Source organism: Dendrobates tinctorius, unplaced genomic scaffold (assembly GCF_039654945.1).
Source record: "Dendrobates tinctorius isolate UK_male_01 unplaced genomic scaffold, ASM3965494v1 ptg000036l, whole genome shotgun sequence".
Taxonomy (NCBI): Eukaryota; Metazoa; Chordata; class Amphibia; order Anura; family Dendrobatidae; genus Dendrobates; species Dendrobates tinctorius.
Genome location: NW_027361704.1, coordinates 44,193,509 through 44,213,747, shown reverse-complemented (window position 1 = coordinate 44,213,747; position 20,239 = coordinate 44,193,509).

Below are 20,239 nucleotides of genomic sequence, written 5' to 3'. Positions count from 1 at the left end.
ACAATGGAAAGTTGAGTTTTGCATATGACTTTACTGCGCCAAACTTATTTTGCGCAATTCCGTACACATGACAGTACTGCCCTAAATGTTTTCAAGTTGATGAATGTGTTTTCTTTCTGTGCAGTGAGCAATTATGCAATGCAAAGTTGAGTTTCTGATATCATTTTACTGCGCCAAGCTTGTTTCGCTAAATTCCGTAAACATGACAGTACTGCCCTAAATATTTTAAACATGATGAATGTGTTTCTTTCCCTGTGCAGTGTGCAATTATGTAATACAAAGTTGAGTTTCTCGTATGATTTTGCTGCGCCAAACTTGTTTCGCTCAATTCCGTGCGCATGACAATACTGCCCCAAATGTTTTTAAATTGCTAAATGTGCTTCCTACCTTGTGCAGCGTGCGTTTGTGTGACACAATGTTAGGTTGTACATTGGATTTTACAGTGCCAAAACTGTTTTGCGCAATTACGTACAAAAGACAGTACTGCCCCAAATGTTTTTTTAAAGTTGAATGTGTTTCCTTCCCTGTTCAGTGTCCAATTATACAATGGAAAGTTGAGTTTTGCATATGACTTTACTGCGCCAAACTTATTTTGCGCAATTCCGTACACATGACAGTACTGCCCTAAATGTTTTCAAGTTGATGAATGTGTTTTCTTTCTGTGCAGTGAGCAATTATGCAATGCAATGTTGAGTTTCTGATATCATTTTACTGCGCCAAGCTTGTTTCGCTAAATTCCGTAAACATGACAGTACTGCCCTAAATATTTTAAACATGATGAATGTGTTTCTTTCCCTGTGCAGTGTGCAATTATGTAATACAAAGTTGAGTTTCTCGTATGATTTTGCTGCGCCAAACTTGTTTCGCTCAATTCCGTGCGCATGACAATACTGCCCCAAATGTTTTTAAATTGCTAAATGTGCTTCCTACCTTGTGCAGCGTGCGTTTGTGTGACACAATGTTGCGTTGTACATTGGATTTTACAGTGCCAAAACTGTTTTGCGCAATTACGTACTAAAGACAGTACTGCCCCAAATGTTTTTTTAAAGTTGAATGTGTTTCCTTCCCTGTGCAGTGTCCAATTATACAATGGAAAGTTGAGTTTTGCATATGACTTTACTGCGCCAAACTTATTTTGCGCAATTCCGTACACATGACAGTACTGCCCTAAATGTTTTCAAGTTGATGAATGTGTTTTCTTTCTGTGCAGTGAGCAATTATGCAATGCAAAGTTGAGTTTCTGATATCATTTTACTGCGCCAAGCTTGTTTCGCTAAATTCCGTAAACATGACAGTACTGCCCTAAATATTTTAAACATGATGAATGTGTTTCTTTCCCTGTGCAGTGTGCAATTATGTAATACAAAGTTGAGTTTCTCGTATGATTTTGCTGCGCCAAACTTGTTTCGCTCAATTCCGTGCGCATGACAATACTGCCCCAAATGTTTTTAAATTGCTAAATGTGCTTCCTACCTTGTGCAGCGTGCGTTTGTGTGACACAATGTTGCGTTGTACATTGGATTTTACAGTGCCAAAACTGTTTTGCGCAATTACGTACAAAAGACAGTACTGCCCCAAATGTTTTTTTAAAGTTGAATGTGTTTCCTTCCCTGTGCAGTGTCCAATTATACAATGGAAAGTTGAGTTTTGCATATGACTTTACTGCGCCAAACTTATTTTGCGCAATTCCGTACACATGACAGTACTGCCCTAAATGTTTTCAAGTTGATGAATGTGTTTTCTTTCTGTGCAGTGAGCAATTATGCAATGCAAAGTTGAGTTTCTGATATCATTTTACTGCGCCAAGCTTGTTTCGCTAAATTCCGTAAACATGACAGTACTGCCCTAAATATTTTAAACATGATGAATGTGTTTCTTTCCCTGTGCAGTGTGCAATTATGTAATACAAAGTTGAGTTTCTCGTATGATTTTGCTGCGCCAAACTTGTTTCGCTCAATTCCGTGCGCATGACAATACTGCCCCAAATGTTTTTAAATTGCTAAATGTGCTTCCTACCTTGTGCAGCGTGCGTTTGTGTGACACAATGTTGCGTTGTACATTGGATTTTACAGTGCCAAAACTGTTTTGCGCAATTACGTACAAAAGACAGTACTGCCCCAAATGTTTTTTTAAAGTTGAATGTGTTTCCTTCCCTGTGCAGTGTCCAATTATACAATGGAAAGTTGAGTTTTGCATATGACTTTACTGCACCAAACTTATTTTGCGCAATTCCGTACACATGACAGTACTGCCCTAAATGTTTTCAAGTTGATGAATGTGTTTTCTTTCTGTGCAGTGAGCAATTATGCAATGCAAAGTTGAGTTTCTGATATCATTTTACTGCGCCAAGCTTGTTTCGGTAAATTCCGTAAACATGACAGTACTGCCCTAAATATTTTAAACATGATGAATGTGTTTCTTTCCCTGTGCAGTGTGCAATTATGTAATACAAAGTTGAGTTTCTCGTATGATTTTGCTGCGCCAAACTTGTTTCGCTCAATTCCGTGCGCATGACAATACTGCCCCAAATGTTTTTAAATTGCTAAATGTGCTTCCTACCTTGTGCAGCGTGCGTTTGTGTGACACAATGTTGCGTTGTACATTGGATTTTACAGTGCCAAAACTGTTTTGCGCAATTACGTACAAAAGACAGTACTGCCCCAAATGTTTTTTTTAAAGTTGAATGTGTTTCCTTCCCTGTGCAGTGTCCAATTATACAATGGAAAGTTGAGTTTTGCATATGACTTTACTGCGCCAAACTTATTTTGCGCAATTCCGTACACATGACAGTACTGCCCTAAATGTTTTCAAGTTGATGAATGTGTTTTCTTTCTGTGCAGTGAGCAATTATGCAATGCAAAGTTGAGTTTCTGATATCATTTTACTGCGCCAAGCTTGTTTCGCTAAATTCCGTAAACATGACAGTACTGCCCTAAATATTTTAAACATGATGAATGTGTTTCTTTCCCTGTGCAGTGTGCAATTATGTAATACAAAGTTGAGTTTCTCGTATGATTTTGCTGCGCCAAACTTGTTTCGCTCAATTCCGTGCGCATGACAATACTGCCCCAAATGTTTTTAAATTGCTAAATGTGCTTCCTACCTTGTGCAGCGTGCGTTTGTGTGACACAATGTTGCGTTGTACATTGGATTTTACAGTGCCAAAACTGTTTTGCGCAATTACGTACAAAAGACAGTACTGCCCCAAATGTTTTTTTAAAGTTGAATGTGTTTCCTTCCCTGTGCAGTGTCCAATTATACAATGGAAAGTTGAGTTTTGCATATGACTTTACTGCGCCAAACTTATTTTGCGCAATTCCGTACACATGACAGTACTGCCCTAAATGTTTTCAAGTTGATGAATGTGTTTTCTTTCTGTGCAGTGAGCAATTATGCAATGCAATGTTGAGTTTCTGATATCATTTTACTGCGCCAAGCTTGTTTCGGTAAATTCCGTAAACATGACAGTACTGCCCTAAATATTTTAAACATGATGAATGTGTTTCTTTCCCTGTGCAGTGTGCAATTATGTAATACAAAGTTGAGTTTCTCGTATGATTTTGCTGCGCCAAACTTGTTTCGCTCAATTCCGTGCGCATGACAATACTGCCCCAAATGTTTTTAAATTACTAAATGTGCTTCCTACCTTGTGCAGCGTGCGTTTGTGTGACACAATGTTGCGTTGTACATTGGATTTTACAGTGCCAAAACTGTTTTGCGCAATTACGTACAAAAGACAGTACTGCCCCAAATGTTTTTTTAAAGTTGAATGTGTTTCCTTCCCTGTGCAGTGTCCAATTATACAATGGAAAGTTGAGTTTTGCATATGACTTTACTGCGCCAAACTTATTTTGCGCAATTCCGTACACATGACAGTACTGCCCTAAATGTTTTCAAGTTGATGAATGTGTTTTCTTTCTGTGCAGTGAGCAATTATGCAATGCAATGTTGAGTTTCTGATATCATTTTACTGCGCCAAGCTTGTTTCGCTAAATTCCGTAAACATGACAGTACTGCCCTAAATATTTTAAACATGATGAATGTGTTTCTTTCCCTGTGCAGTGTGCAATTATGTAATACAAAGTTGAGTTTCTCGTATGATTTTGCTGCGCCAAACTTGTTTCGCTCAATTCCGTGCGCATGACAATACTGCCCCAAATGTTTTTAAATTGCTAAATGTGCTTCCTACCTTGTGCAGCGTGCGTTTGTGTGACACAATGTTGCGTTGTACATTGGATTTTACAGTGCCAAAACTGTTTTGCACAATTACGTACAAAAGACAGTACTGCCCCAAATGTTTTTTTAAAGTTGAATGTGTTTCCTTCCCTGTGCAGTGTCCAATTATACAATGGAAAGTTGAGTTTTGCATATGACTTTACTGCGCCAAACTTATTTTGCGCAATTCCGTACACATGACAGTACTGCCCTAAATGTTTTCAAGTTGATGAATGTGTTTTCTTTCTGTGCAGTGAGCAATTATGCAATGCAAAGTTGAGTTTCTGATATCATTTTACTGCGCCAAGCTTGTTTCGGTAAATTCCGTAAACATGACAGTACTGCCCTAAATATTTTAAACATGATGAATGTGTTTCTTTCCCTGTGCAGTGTGCAATTATGTAATACAAAGTTGAGTTTCTCGTATGATTTTGCTGCGCCAAACTTGTTTCGCTCAATTCCGTGCGCATGACAATACTGCCCCAAATGTTTTTAAATTGCTAAATGTGCTTCCTACCTTGTGCAGCGTGCGTTTGTGTGACACAATGTTGCGTTGTACATTGGATTTTACAGTGCCAAAACTGTTTTGCGCAATTACGTACAAAAGACAGTACTGCCCCAAATGTTTTTTTAAAGTTGAATGTGTTTCCTTCCCTGTGCAGTGTCCAATTATACAATGGAAAGTTGAGTTTTGCATATGACTTTACTGCGCCAAACTTATTTTGCGCAATTCCGTACACATGACAGTACTGCCCTAAATGTTTTCAAGTTGATGAATGTGTTTTCTTTCTGTGCAGTGAGCAATTATGCAATGCAAAGTTGAGTTTCTGATATCATTTTACTGCGCCAAGCTTGTTTCGCTAAATTCCGTAAACATGACAGTACTGCCCTAAATATTTTAAACATGATGAATGTGTTTCTTTCCCTGTGCAGTGTGCAATTATGTAATACAAAGTTGAGTTTCTCGTATGATTTTGCTGCGCCAAACTTGTTTCGCTCAATTCCGTGCGCATGACAATACTGCCCCAAATGTTTTTAAATTGCTAAATGTGCTTCCTACCTTGTGCAGCGTGCGTTTGTGTGACACAATGTTGCGTTGTACATTGGATTTTACAGTGCCAAAACTGTTTTGCGCAATTACGTACAAAAGACAGTACTGCCCCAAATGTTTTTTTAAAGTTGAATGTGTTTCCTTCCCTGTGCAGTGTCCAATTATACAATGGAAAGTTGAGTTTTGCATATGACGTTACTGCGCCAAACTTATTTTGCGCAATTCCGTACACATGACAGTACTGCCCTAAATGTTTTCAAGTTGATGAATGTGTTTTCTTTCTGTGCAGTGAGCAATTATGCAATGCAAAGTTGAGTTTCTGATATCATTTTACTGCGCCAAGCTTGTTTCGGTAAATTCCGTAAACATGACAGTACTGCCCTAAATATTTTAAACATGATGAATGTGTTTCTTTCCCTGTGCAGTGTGCAATTATGTAATACAAAGTTGAGTTTCTCGTATGATTTTGCTGCGCCAAACTTGTTTCGCTCAATTCCGTGCGCATGACAATACTGCCCCAAATGTTTTTAAATTGCTAAATGTGTTTCCTACCTTGTGCAGCGTGCGTTTGTGTGACACAATGTTGCGTTGTACATTGGATTTTACAGTGCCAAAACTGTTTTGCGCAATTACGTACAAAAGACAGTACTGCCACAAATGTTTTTTTAAAGTTGAATGTGTTTCCTTCCCTGTGCAGTGTCCAATTATACAATGGAAAGTTGAGTTTTGCATATGACTTTACTGCGCCAAACTTATTTTGCGCAATTCCGTACACATGACAGTACTGCCCTAAATGTTTTCAAGTTGATGAATGTGTTTTCTTTCTGTGCAGTGAGCAATTATGCAATGCAAAGTTGAGTTTCTGATATCATTTTACTGCGCCAAGCTTGTTTCGCTAAATTCCGTAAACATGACAGTACTGCCCTAAATATTTTAAACATGATGAATGTGTTTCTTTCCCTGTGCAGTGTGCAATTATGTAATACAAAGTTGAGTTTCTCGTATGATTTTGCTGCGCCAAACTTGTTTCGCTCAATTCCGTGCGCATGACAATACTGCCCCAAATGTTTTTAAATTGCTAAATGTGCTTCCTACCTTGTGCAGCGTGCGTTTGTGTGACACAATGTTGCGTTGTACATTGGATTTTACAGTGCCAAAACTGTTTTGCGCAATTACGTACAAAAGACAGTACTGCCCCAAATGTTTTTTTAAAGTTGAATGTGTTTCCTTCCCTGTGCAGTGTCCAATTATACAATGGAAAGTTGAGTTTTGCATATGACTTTACTGCGCCAAACTTATTTTGCGCAATTCCGTACACATGACAGTACTGCCCTAAATGTTTTCAAGTTGATGAATGTGTTTTCTTTCTGTGCAGTGAGCAATTATGCAATGCAAAGTTGAGTTTCTCATATCATTTTACTGCGCCAAGCTTGTTTCGGTAAATTCCGTAAACATGACAGTACTGCCCTAAATATTTTAAACATGATGAATGTGTTTCTTTCCCTGTGCAGTGTGCAATTATGTAATACAAAGTTGAGTTTCTCGTATGATTTTGCTGCGCCAAACTTGTTTCGCTCAATTCCGTGCGCATGACAATACTGCCCCAAATGTTTTTAAATTGCTAAATGTGCTTCCTACCTTGTGCAGCGTGCGTTTGTGTGACACAATGTTGCGTTGTACATTGGATTTTACAGTGCCAAAACTGTTTTGCGCAATTACGTACAAAAGACAGTACTGCCCCAAATGTTTTTTTTAAAGTTGAATGTGTTTCCTTCCCTGTGCAGTGTCCAATTATACAATGGAAAGTTGAGTTTTGCATATGACTTTACTGCGCCAAACTTATTTTGCGCAATTCCGTACACATGACAGTACTGCCCTAAATGTTTTCAAGTTGATGAATGTGTTTTCTTTCTGTGCAGTGAGCAATTATGCAATGCAATGTTGAGTTTCTGATATCATTTTACTGCGCCAAGCTTGTTTCGCTAAATTCCGTAAACATGACAGTACTGCCCTAAATATTTTAAACATGATGAATGTGTTTCTTTCCCTGTGCAGTGTGCAATTATGTAATACAAAGTTGAGTTTCTCGTATGATTTTGCTGCGCCAAACTTGTTTCGCTCAATTCCGTGCGCATGACAATACTGCCCCAAATGTTTTTAAATTGCTAAATGTGCTTCCTACCTTGTGCAGCGTGCGTTTGTGTGACACAATGTTGCGTTGTACATTGGATTTTACAGTGCCAAAACTGTTTTGCGCAATTACGTACAAAAGACAGTACTGCCCCAAATGTTTTTTTTAAAGTTGAATGTGTTTCCTTCCCTGTGCAGTGTCCAATTATACAATGGAAAGTTGAGTTTTGCATATGACTTTACTGCGCCAAACTTATTTTGCGCAATTCCGTACACATGACAGTACTGCCCTAAATGTTTTCAAGTTGATGAATGTGTTTTCTTTCTGTGCAGTGAGCAATTATGCAATGCAAAGTTGAGTTTCTCATATCATTTTACTGCGCCAAGCTTGTTTCGCTAAATTCCGTAAACATGACAGTACTGCCCTAAATATTTTAAACATGATGAATGTGTTTCTTTCCCTGTGCAGTGTGCAATTATGTAATACAAAGTTGAGTTTCTCGTATGATTTTGCTGCGCCAAACTTGTTTCGCTCAATTCCGTGCGCATGACAATACTGCCCCAAATGTTTTTAAATTGCTAAATGTGCTTCCTACCTTGTGCAGCGTGCGTTTGTGTGACACAATGTTGCGTTGTACATTGGATTTTACAGTGCCAAAACTGTTTTGCGCAATTACGTACTAAAGACAGTACTGCCCCAAATGTTTTTTTAAAGTTGAATGTGTTTCCTTCCCTGTGCAGTGTCCAATTATACAATGGAAAGTTGAGTTTTGCATATGACTTTACTGCGCCAAACTTATTTTGCGCAATTCCGTACACATGACAGTACTGCCCTAAATGTTTTCAAGTTGATGAATGTGTTTTCTTTCTGTGCAGTGAGCAATTATGCAATGCAAAGTTGAGTTTCTGATATCATTTTACTGCGCCAAGCTTGTTTCGCTAAATTCCGTAAACATGACAGTACTGCCCTAAATATTTTAAACATGATGAATGTGTTTCTTTCCCTGTGCAGTGTGCAATTATGTAATACAAAGTTGAGTTTCTCGTATGATTTTGCTGCGCCAAACTTGTTTCGCTCAATTCCGTGCGCATGACAATACTGCCCCAAATGTTTTTAAATTGCTAAATGTGCCTCCTACCTTGTGCAGCGTGCGTTTGTGTGACACAATGTTGCGTTGTACATTGGATTTTACAGTGCCAAAACTGTTTTGCGCAATTACGTACAAAAGACAGTACTGCCCCAAATGTTTTTTTAAAGTTGAATGTGTTTCCTTCCCTGTGCAGTGTCCAATTATACAATGGAAAGTTGAGTTTTGCATATGACTTTACTGCGCCAAACTTATTTTGCGCAATTCCGTACACATGACAGTACTGCCCTAAATGTTTTCAAGTTGATGAATGTGTTTTCTTTCTGTGCAGTGAGCAATTATGCAATGCAAAGTTGAGTTTCTGATATCATTTTACTGCGCCAAGCTTGTTTCGGTAAATTCCGTAAACATGACAGTACTGCCCTAAATATTTTAAACATGATGAATGTGTTTCTTTCCCTGTGCAGTGTGCAATTATGTAATACAAAGTTGAGTTTCTCGTATGATTTTGCTGCGCCAAACTTGTTTCGCTCAATTCCGTGCGCATGACAATACTGCCCCAAATGTTTTTAAATTGCTAAATGTGCTTCCTACCTTGTGCAGCGTGCGTTTGTGTGACACAATGTTGCGTTGTACATTGGATTTTACAGTGCCAAAACTGTTTTGCGCAATTACGTACAAAAGACAGTACTGCCCCAAATGTTTTTTTAAAGTTGAATGTGTTTCCTTCCCTGTGCAGTGTCCAATTATACAATGGAAAGTTGAGTTTTGCATATGACTTTACTGCACCAAACTTATTTTGCGCAATTCCGTACACATGACAGTACTGCCCTAAATGTTTTCAAGTTGATGAATGTGTTTTCTTTCTGTGCAGTGAGCAATTATGCAATGCAAAGTTGAGTTTCTGATATCATTTTACTGCGCCAAGCTTGTTTCGGTAAATTCCGTAAACATGACAGTACTGCCCTAAATATTTTAAACATGATGAATGTGTTTCTTTCCCTGTGCAGTGTGCAATTATGTAATACAAAGTTGAGTTTCTCGTATGATTTTGCTGCGCCAAACTTGTTTCGCTCAATTCCGTGCGCATGACAATACTGCCCCAAATGTTTTTAAATTGCTAAATGTGCTTCCTACCTTGTGCAGCGTGCGTTTGTGTGACACAATGTTGCGTTGTACATTGGATTTTACAGTGCCAAAACTGTTTTGCGCAATTACGTACAAAAGACAGTACTGCCCCAAATGTTTTTTTTAAAGTTGAATGTGTTTCCTTCCCTGTGCAGTGTCCAATTATACAATGGAAAGTTGAGTTTTGCATATGACTTTACTGCGCCAAACTTATTTTGCGCAATTCCGTACACATGACAGTACTGCCCTAAATGTTTTCAAGTTGATGAATGTGTTTTCTTTCTGTGCAGTGAGCAATTATGCAATGCAAAGTTGAGTTTCTGATATCATTTTACTGCGCCAAGCTTGTTTCGCTAAATTCCGTAAACATGACAGTACTGCCCTAAATATTTTAAACATGATGAATGTGTTTCTTTCCCTGTGCAGTGTGCAATTATGTAATACAAAGTTGAGTTTCTCGTATGATTTTGCTGCGCCAAACTTGTTTCGCTCAATTCCGTGCGCATGACAATACTGCCCCAAATGTTTTTAAATTGCTAAATGTGCTTCCTACCTTGTGCAGCGTGCGTTTGTGTGACACAATGTTGCGTTGTACATTGGATTTTACAGTGCCAAAACTGTTTTGCGCAATTACGTACAAAAGACAGTACTGCCCCAAATGTTTTTTTAAAGTTGAATGTGTTTCCTTCCCTGTGCAGTGTCCAATTATACAATGGAAAGTTGAGTTTTGCATATGACTTTACTGCGCCAAACTTATTTTGCGCAATTCCGTACACATGACAGTACTGCCCTAAATGTTTTCAAGTTGATGAATGTGTTTTCTTTCTGTGCAGTGAGCAATTATGCAATGCAATGTTGAGTTTCTGATATCATTTTACTGCGCCAAGCTTGTTTCTCTAAATTCCGTAAACATGACAGTACTGCCCTAAATATTTTAAACATGATGAATGTGTTTCTTTCCCTGTGCAGTGTGCAATTATGTAATACAAAGTTGAGTTTCTCGTATGATTTTGCTGCGCCAAACTTGTTTCGCTCAATTCCGTGCGCATGACAATACTGCCCCAAATGTTTTTAAATTACTAAATGTGCTTCCTACCTTGTGCAGCGTGCGTTTGTGTGACACAATGTTGCGTTGTACATTGGATTTTACAGTGCCAAAACTGTTTTGCGCAATTACGTACAAAAGACAGTACTGCCCCAAATGTTTTTTTAAAGTTGAATGTGTTTCCTTCCCTGTGCAGTGTCCAATTATACAATGGAAAGTTGAGTTTTGCATATGACTTTACTGCGCCAAACTTATTTTGCGCAATTCCGTACACATGACAGTACTGCCCTAAATGTTTTCAAGTTGATGAATGTGTTTTCTTTCTGTGCAGTGAGCAATTATGCAATGCAATGTTGAGTTTCTGATATCATTTTACTGCGCCAAGCTTGTTTCTCTAAATTCCGTAAACATGACAGTACTGCCCTAAATATTTTAAACATGATGAATGTGTTTCTTTCCCTGTGCAGTGTGCAATTATGTAATACAAAGTTGAGTTTCTCGTATGATTTTGCTGCGCCAAACTTGTTTCGCTCAATTCCGTGCGCATGACAATACTGCCCCAAATGTTTTTAAATTGCTAAATGTGCTTCCTACCTTGTGCAGCGTGCGTTTGTGTGACACAATGTTGCGTTGTACATTGGATTTTACAGTGCCAAAACTGTTTTGCGCAATTACGTACAAAAGACAGTACTGCCCCAAATGTTTTTTTAAAGTTGAATGTGTTTCCTTCCCTGTGCAGTGTCCAATTATACAATGGAAAGTTGAGTTTTGCATATGACTTTACTGCGCCAAACTTATTTTGCGCAATTCCGTACACATGACAGTACTGCCCTAAATGTTTTCAAGTTGATGAATGTGTTTTCTTTCTGTGCAGTGAGCAATTATGCAATGCAAAGTTGAGTTTCTGATATCATTTTACTGCGCCAAGCTTGTTTCGGTAAATTCCGTAAACATGACAGTACTGCCCTAAATATTTTAAACATGATGAATGTGTTTCTTTCCCTGTGCAGTGTGCAATTATGTAATACAAAGTTGAGTTTCTCGTATGATTTTGCTGCGCCAAACTTGTTTCGCTCAATTCCGTGCGCATGACAATACTGCCCCAAATGTTTTTAAATTGCTAAATGTGCTTCCTACCTTGTGCAGCGTGCGTTTGTGTGACACAATGTTGCGTTGTACATTGGATTTTACAGTGCCAAAACTGTTTTGCGCAATTACGTACAAAAGACAGTACTGCCCCAAATGTTTTTTTAAAGTTGAATGTGTTTCCTTCCCTGTGCAGTGTCCAATTATACAATGGAAAGTTGAGTTTTGCATATGACTTTACTGCGCCAAACTTATTTTGCGCAATTCCGTACACATGACAGTACTGCCCTAAATGTTTTCAAGTTGATGAATGTGTTTTCTTTCTGTGCAGTGAGCAATTATGCAATGCAAAGTTGAGTTTCTGATATCATTTTACTGCGCCAAGCTTGTTTCGCTAAATTCCGTAAACATGACAGTACTGCCCTAAATATTTTAAACATGATGAATGTGTTTCTTTCCCTGTGCAGTGTGCAATTATGTAATACAAAGTTGAGTTTCTCGTATGATTTTGCTGCGCCAAACTTGTTTCGCTCAATTCCGTGCGCATGACAATACTGCCCCAAATGTTTTTAAATTGCTAAATGTGCTTCCTACCTTGTGCAGCGTGCGTTTGTGTGACACAATGTTGCGTTGTACATTGGATTTTACAGTGCCAAAACTGTTTTGCGCAATTACGTACAAAAGACAGTACTGCCCCAAATGTTTTTTTAAAGTTGAATGTGTTTCCTTCCCTGTGCAGTGTCCAATTATACAATGGAAAGTTGAGTTTTGCATATGACGTTACTGCGCCAAACTTATTTTGCGCAATTCCGTACACATGACAGTACTGCCCTAAATGTTTTCAAGTTGATGAATGTGTTTTCTTTCTGTGCAGTGAGCAATTATGCAATGCAAAGTTGAGTTTCTGATATCATTTTACTGCGCCAAGCTTGTTTCGGTAAATTCCGTAAACATGACAGTACTGCCCTAAATATTTTAAACATGATGAATGTGTTTCTTTCCCTGTGCAGTGTGCAATTATGTAATACAAAGTTGAGTTTCTCGTATGATTTTGCTGCGCCAAACTTGTTTCGCTCAATTCCGTGCGCATGACAATACTGCCCCAAATGTTTTTAAATTGCTAAATGTGCTTCCTACCTTGTGCAGCGTGCGTTTGTGTGACACAATGTTGCGTTGTACATTGGATTTTACAGTGCCAAAACTGTTTTGCGCAATTACGTACAAAAGACAGTACTGCCCCAAATGTTTTTTTAAAGTTGAATGTGTTTCCTTCCCTGTGCAGTGTCCAATTATACAATGGAAAGTTGAGTTTTGCATATGACTTTACTGCGCCAAACTTATTTTGCGCAATTCCGTACACATGACAGTACTGCCCTAAATGTTTTCAAGTTGATGAATGTGTTTTCTTTCTGTGCAGTGAGCAATTATGCAATGCAAAGTTGAGTTTCTGATATCATTTTACTGCGCCAAGCTTGTTTCGCTAAATTCCGTAAACATGACAGTACTGCCCTAAATATTTTAAACATGATGAATGTGTTTCTTTCCCTGTGCAGTGTGCAATTATGTAATACAAAGTTGAGTTTCTCGTATGATTTTGCTGCGCCAAACTTGTTTCGCTCAATTCCGTGCGCATGACAATACTGCCCCAAATGTTTTTAAATTGCTAAATGTGCTTCCTACCTTGTGCAGCGTGCGTTTGTGTGACACAATGTTGCGTTGTACATTGGATTTTACAGTGCCAAAACTGTTTTGCGCAATTACGTACAAAAGACAGTACTGCCCCAAATGTTTTTTTAAAGTTGAATGTGTTTCCTTCCCTGTGCAGTGTCCAATTATACAATGGAAAGTTGAGTTTTGCATATGACTTTACTGCGCCAAACTTATTTTGCGCAATTCCGTACACATGACAGTACTGCCCTAAATGTTTTCAAGTTGATGAATGTGTTTTCTTTCTGTGCAGTGAGCAATTATGCAATGCAAAGTTGAGTTTCTCATATCATTTTACTGCGCCAAGCTTGTTTCGGTAAATTCCGTAAACATGACAGTACTGCCCTAAATATTTTAAACATGATGAATGTGTTTCTTTCCCTGTGCAGTGTGCAATTATGTAATACAAAGTTGAGTTTCTCGTATGATTTTGCTGCGCCAAACTTGTTTCGCTCAATTCCGTGCGCATGACAATACTGCCCCAAATGTTTTTAAATTGCTAAATGTGCTTCCTACCTTGTGCAGCGTGCGTTTGTGTGACACAATGTTGCGTTGTACATTGGATTTTACAGTGCCAAAACTGTTTTGCGCAATTACGTACAAAAGACAGTACTGCCCCAAATGTTTTTTTTAAAGTTGAATGTGTTTCCTTCCCTGTGCAGTGTCCAATTATACAATGGAAAGTTGAGTTTTGCATATGACTTTACTGCGCCAAACTTATTTTGCGCAATTCCGTACACATGACAGTACTGCCCTAAATGTTTTCAAGTTGATGAATGTGTTTTCTTTCTGTGCAGTGAGCAATTATGCAATGCAAAGTTGAGTTTCTGATATCATTTTACTGCGCCAAGCTTGTTTCGCTAAATTCCGTAAACATGACAGTACTGCCCTAAATATTTTAAACATGATGAATGTGTTTCTTTCCCTGTGCTGTGTGCAATTATGTAATACAAAGTTGAGTTTCTCGTATGATTTTGCTGCGCCAAACTTGTTTCGCTCAATTCCGTGCGCATGACAATACTGCCCCAAATGTTTTTAAATTGCTAAATGTGCTTCCTACCTTGTGCAGCGTGCGTTTGTGTGACACAATGTTGCGTTGTACATTGGATTTTACAGTGCCAAAACTGTTTTGCGCAATTACGTACAAAAGACAGTACTGCCCCAAATGTTTTTTTAAAGTTGAATGTGTTTCCTTCCCTGTGCAGTGTCCAATTATACAATGGAAAGTTGAGTTTTGCATATGACTTTACTGCGCCAAACTTATTTTGCGCAATTCCGTACACATGACAGTACTGCCCTAAATGTTTTCAAGTTGATGAATGTGTTTTCTTTCTGTGCAGTGAGCAATTATGCAATGCAAAGTTGAGTTTCTGATATCATTTTACTGCGCCAAGCTTGTTTCGCTAAATTCCGTAAACATGACAGTACTGCCCTAAATATTTTAAACATGATGAATGTGTTTCTTTCCCTGTGCAGTGTGCAATTATGTAATACAAAGTTGAGTTTCTCGTATGATTTTGCTGCGCCAAACTTGTTTCGCTCAATTCCGTGCGCATGACAATACTGCCCCAAATGTTTTTAAATTGCTAAATGTGCTTCCTACCTTGTGCAGCGTGCGTTTGTGTGACACAATGTTGCGTTGTACATTGGATTTTACAGTGCCAAAACTGTTTTGCGCAATTACGTATAAAAGACAGTACTGCCCCAAATGTTTTTTTTAAAGTTGAATGTGTTTCCTTCCCTGTGCAGTGTCCAATTATACAATGGAAAGTTGAGTTTTGCATATGACTTTACTGCGCCAAACTTATTTTGCGCAATTCCGTACACATGACAGTACTGCCCTAAATGTTTTCAAGTTGATGAATGTGTTTTCTTTCTGTGCAGTGAGCAATTATGCAATGCAAAGTTGAGTTTCTCATATCATTTTACTGCGCCAAGCTTGTTTCGCTAAATTCCGTAAACATGACAGTACTGCCCTAAATATTTTAAACATGATGAATGTGTTTCTTTCCCTGTGCAGTGTGCAATTATGTAATACAAAGTTGAGTTTCTCGTATGATTTTGCTGCGCCAAACTTGTTTCGCTCAATTCCGTGCGCATGACAATACTGCCCCAAATGTTTTTAAATTGCTAAATGTGCTTCCTACCTTGTGCAGCGTGCGTTTGTGTGACACAATGTTGCGTTGTACATTGGATTTTACAGTGCCAAAACTGTTTTGCGCAATTACGTACTAAAGACAGTACTGCCCCAAATGTTTTTTTAAAGTTGAATGTGTTTCCTTCCCTGTGCAGTGTCCAATTATACAATGGAAAGTTGAGTTTTGCATATGACTTTACTGCGCCAAACTTATTTTGCGCAATTCCGTACACATGACAGTACTGCCCTAAATGTTTTCAAGTTGATGAATGTGTTTTCTTTCTGTGCAGTGAGCAATTATGCAATGCAAAGTTGAGTTTCTGATATCATTTTACTGCGCCAAGCTTGTTTCGCTAAATTCCGTAAACATGACAGTACTGCCCTAAATATTTTAAACATGATGAATGTGTTTCTTTCCCTGTGCAGTGTGCAATTATGTAATACAAAGTTGAGTTTCTCGTATGATTTTGCTGCGCCAAACTTGTTTCGCTCAATTCCGTGCGCATGACAATACTGCCCCAAATGTTTTTAAATTGCTAAATGTGCTTCCTACCTTGTGCAGCGTGCGTTTGTGTGACACAATGTTGCGTTGTACATTGGATTTTACAGTGCCAAAACTGTTTTGCGCAATTACGTACAAAAGACAGTACTGCCCCAAATGTTTTTTTAAAGTTGAATGTGTTTCCTTCCCTGTGCAGTGTCCAATTATACAATGGAAAGTTGAGTTTTGCATATGACTTTACTGCGCCAAACTTATTTTGCGCAATTCCGTACACATGACAGTACTGCCCTAAATGTTTTCAAGTTGATGAATGTGTTTTCTTTCTGTGCAGTGAGCAATTATGCAATGCAAAGTTGAGTTTCTGATATCATTTTACTGCGCCAAGCTTGTTTCGGTAAATTCCGTAAACATGACAGTACTGCCCTAAATATTTTAAACATGATGAATGTGTTTCTTTCCCTGTGCAGTGTGCAATTATGTAATACAAAGTTGAGTTTCTCGTATGATTTTGCTGCGCCAAACTTGTTTCGCTCAATTCCGTGCGCATGACAATACTGCCCCAAATGTTTTTAAATTGCTAAATGTGCTTCCTACCTTGTGCAGCGTGCGTTTGTGTGACACAATGTTGCGTTGTACATTGGATTTTACAGTGCCAAAACTGTTTTGCGCAATTACGTACAAAAGACAGTACTGCCCCAAATGTTTTTTTAAAGTTGAATGTGTTTCCTTCCCTGTGCAGTGTCCAATTATACAATGGAAAGTTGAGTTTTGCATATGACTTTACTGCACCAAACTTATTTTGCGCAATTCCGTACACATGACAGTACTGCCCTAAATGTTTTCAAGTTGATGAATGTGTTTTCTTTCTGTGCAGTGAGCAATTATGCAATGCAAAGTTGAGTTTCTGATATCATTTTACTGCGCCAAGCTTGTTTCGGTAAATTCCGTAAACATGACAGTACTGCCCTAAATATTTTAAACATGATGAATGTGTTTCTTTCCCTGTGCAGTGTGCAATTATGTAATACAAAGTTGAGTTTCTCGTATGATTTTGCTGCGCCAAACTTGTTTCGCTCAATTCCGTGCGCATGACAATACTGCCCCAAATGTTTTTAAATTGCTAAATGTGCTTCCTACCTTGTGCAGCGTGCGTTTGTGTGACACAATGTTGCGTTGTACATTGGATTTTACAGTGCCAAAACTGTTTTGCGCAATTACGTACAAAAGACAGTACTGCCCCAAATGTTTTTTTTAAAGTTGAATGTGTTTCCTTCCCTGTGCAGTGTCCAATTATACAATGGAAAGTTGAGTTTTGCATATGACTTTACTGCGCCAAACTTATTTTGCGCAATTCCGTACACATGACAGTACTGCCCTAAATGTTTTCAAGTTGATGAATGTGTTTTCTTTCTGTGCAGTGAGCAATTATGCAATGCAAAGTTGAGTTTCTGATATCATTTTACTGCGCCAAGCTTGTTTCGCTAAATTCCGTAAACATGACAGTACTGCCCTAAATATTTTAAACATGATGAATGTGTTTCTTTTCCTGTGCAGTGTGCAATTATGTAATACAAAGTTGAGTTTCTCGTATGATTTTGCTGCGCCAAACTTGTTTCGCTCAATTCCGTGCGCATGACAATACTGCCCCAAATGTTTTTAAATTGCTAAATGTGCTTCCTACCTTGTGCAGCGTGCGTTTGTGTGACACAATGTTGCGTTGTACATTGGATTTTACAGTGCCAAAACTGTTTTGCGCAATTACGTACAAAAGACAGTACTGCCCCAAATGTTTTTTTAAAGTTGAATGTGTTTCCTTCCCTGTGCAGTGTCCAATTATACAATGGAAAGTTGAGTTTTGCATATGACTTTACTGCGCCAAACTTATTTTGCGCAATTCCGTACACATGACAGTACTGCCCTAAATGTTTTCAAGTTGATGAATGTGTTTTCTTTCTGTGCAGTGAGCAATTATGCAATGCAATGTTGAGTTTCTGATATCATTTTACTGCGCCAAGCTTGTTTCGCTAAATTCCGTAAACATGACAGTACTGCCCTAAATATTTTAAACATGATGAATGTGTTTCTTTCCCTGTGCAGTGTGCAATTATGTAATACAAAGTTGAGTTTCTCGTATGATTTTGCTGCGCCAAACTTGTTTCGCTCAATTCCGTGCGCATGACAATACTGCCCCAAATGTTTTTAAATTGCTAAATGTGCTTCCTACCTTGTGCAGCGTGCGTTTGTGTGACACAATGTTGCGTTGTACATTGGATTTTACAGTGCCAAAACTGTTTTGCGCAATTACGTACAAAAGACAGTACTGCCCCAAATGTTTTTTTAAAGCTGAATGTGTTTCCTTCCCTGTGCAGTGTCCAATTATACAATGGAAAGTTGAGTTTTGCATATGACTTTACTGCGCCAAACTTATTTTGCGCAATTCCGTACACATGACAGTACTGCCCTAAATGTTTTCAAGTTGATGAATGTGTTTTCTTTCTGTGCAGTGAGCAATTATGCAATGCAAAGTTGAGTTTCTGATATCATTTTACTGCGCCAAGCTTGTTTCGGTAAATTCCGTAAACATGACAGTACTGCCCTAAATATTTTAAACATGATGAATGTGTTTCTTTCCCTGTGCAGTGTGCAATTATGTAATACAAAGTTGAGTTTCTCGTATGATTTTGCTGCGCCAAACTTGTTTCGCTCAATTCCGTGCGCATGACAATACTGCCCCAAATGTTTTTAAATTGCTAAATGTGCTTCCTACCTTGTGCAGCGTGCGTTTGTGTGACACAATGTTGCGTTGTACATTGGATTTTACAGTGCCAAAACTGTTTTGCGCAATTACGTACAAAATACAGTACTGCCCCAAATGTTTTTTTAAAGTTGAATGTGTTTCCTTCCCTGTGCAGTGTCCAATTATACAATGGAAAGTTGAGTTTTGCATATGACTTTACTGCGCCAAACTTATTTTGCGCAATTCCGTACACATGACAGTACTGCCCTAAATGTTTTCAAGTTGATGAATGTGTTTTCTTTCTGTGCAGTGAGCAATTATGCAATGCAAAGTTGAGTTTCTGATATCATTTTACTGCGCCAAGCTTGTTTCGGTAAATTCCGTAAACATGACAGTACTGCCCTAAATATTTTAAACATGATGAATGTGTTTCTTTCCCTGTGCAGTGTGCAATTATGTAATACAAAGTTGAGTTTCTCGTATGATTTTGCTGCGCCAAACTTGTTTCGCTCAATTCCGTGCGCATGACAATACTGCCCCAAATGTTTTTAAATTGCTAAATGTGCTTCCTACCTTGTGCAGCGTGCGTTTGTGTGACACAATGTTGCGTTGTACATTGGATTTTACAGTGCCAAAACTGTTTTGCGCAATTACGTACAAAAGACAGTACTGCCCCAAATGTTTTTTTAAAGTTGAATGTGTTTCCTTCCCTGTGCAGTGTCCAATTATACAATGGAAAGTTGAGTTTTGCATATGACTTTACTGCGCCAAACTTATTTTGCGCAATTCCGTACACATGACAGTACTGCCCTAAATGTTTTCAAGTTGATGAATGTGTTTTCTTTCTGTGCAGTGAGCAATTATGCAATGCAAAGTTGAGTTTCTGATATCATTTTACTGCGCCAAGCTTGTTTCGCTAAATTCCGTAAACATGACAGTACTGCCCTAAATATTTTAAACATGATGAATGTGTTTCTTTCCCTGTGCAGTGTGCAATTATGTAATACAAAGTTGAGTTTCTCGTATGATTTTGCTGCGCCAAACTTGTTTCGCTCAATTCCGTGCGCATGACAATACTGCCCCAAATGTTTTTAAATTGCTAAATGTGCTTCCTACCTTGTGCAGCGTGCGTTTGTGTGACACAATGTTGCGTTGTACATTGGATTTTACAGTGGCAAAACTGTTTTGCGCAATTACGTACAAAAGACAGTACTGCCCCAAATGTTTTTTTAAAGTTGAATGTGTTTCCTTCCCTGTGCAGTGTCCAATTATACAATGGAAAGTTGAGTTTTGCATATGACTTTACTGCGCCAAACTTATTTTGCGCAATTCCGTACACATGACAGTACTGCCCTAAATGTTTTCAAGTTGATGAATGTGTTTTCTTTCTGTGCAGTGAGCAATTATGCAATG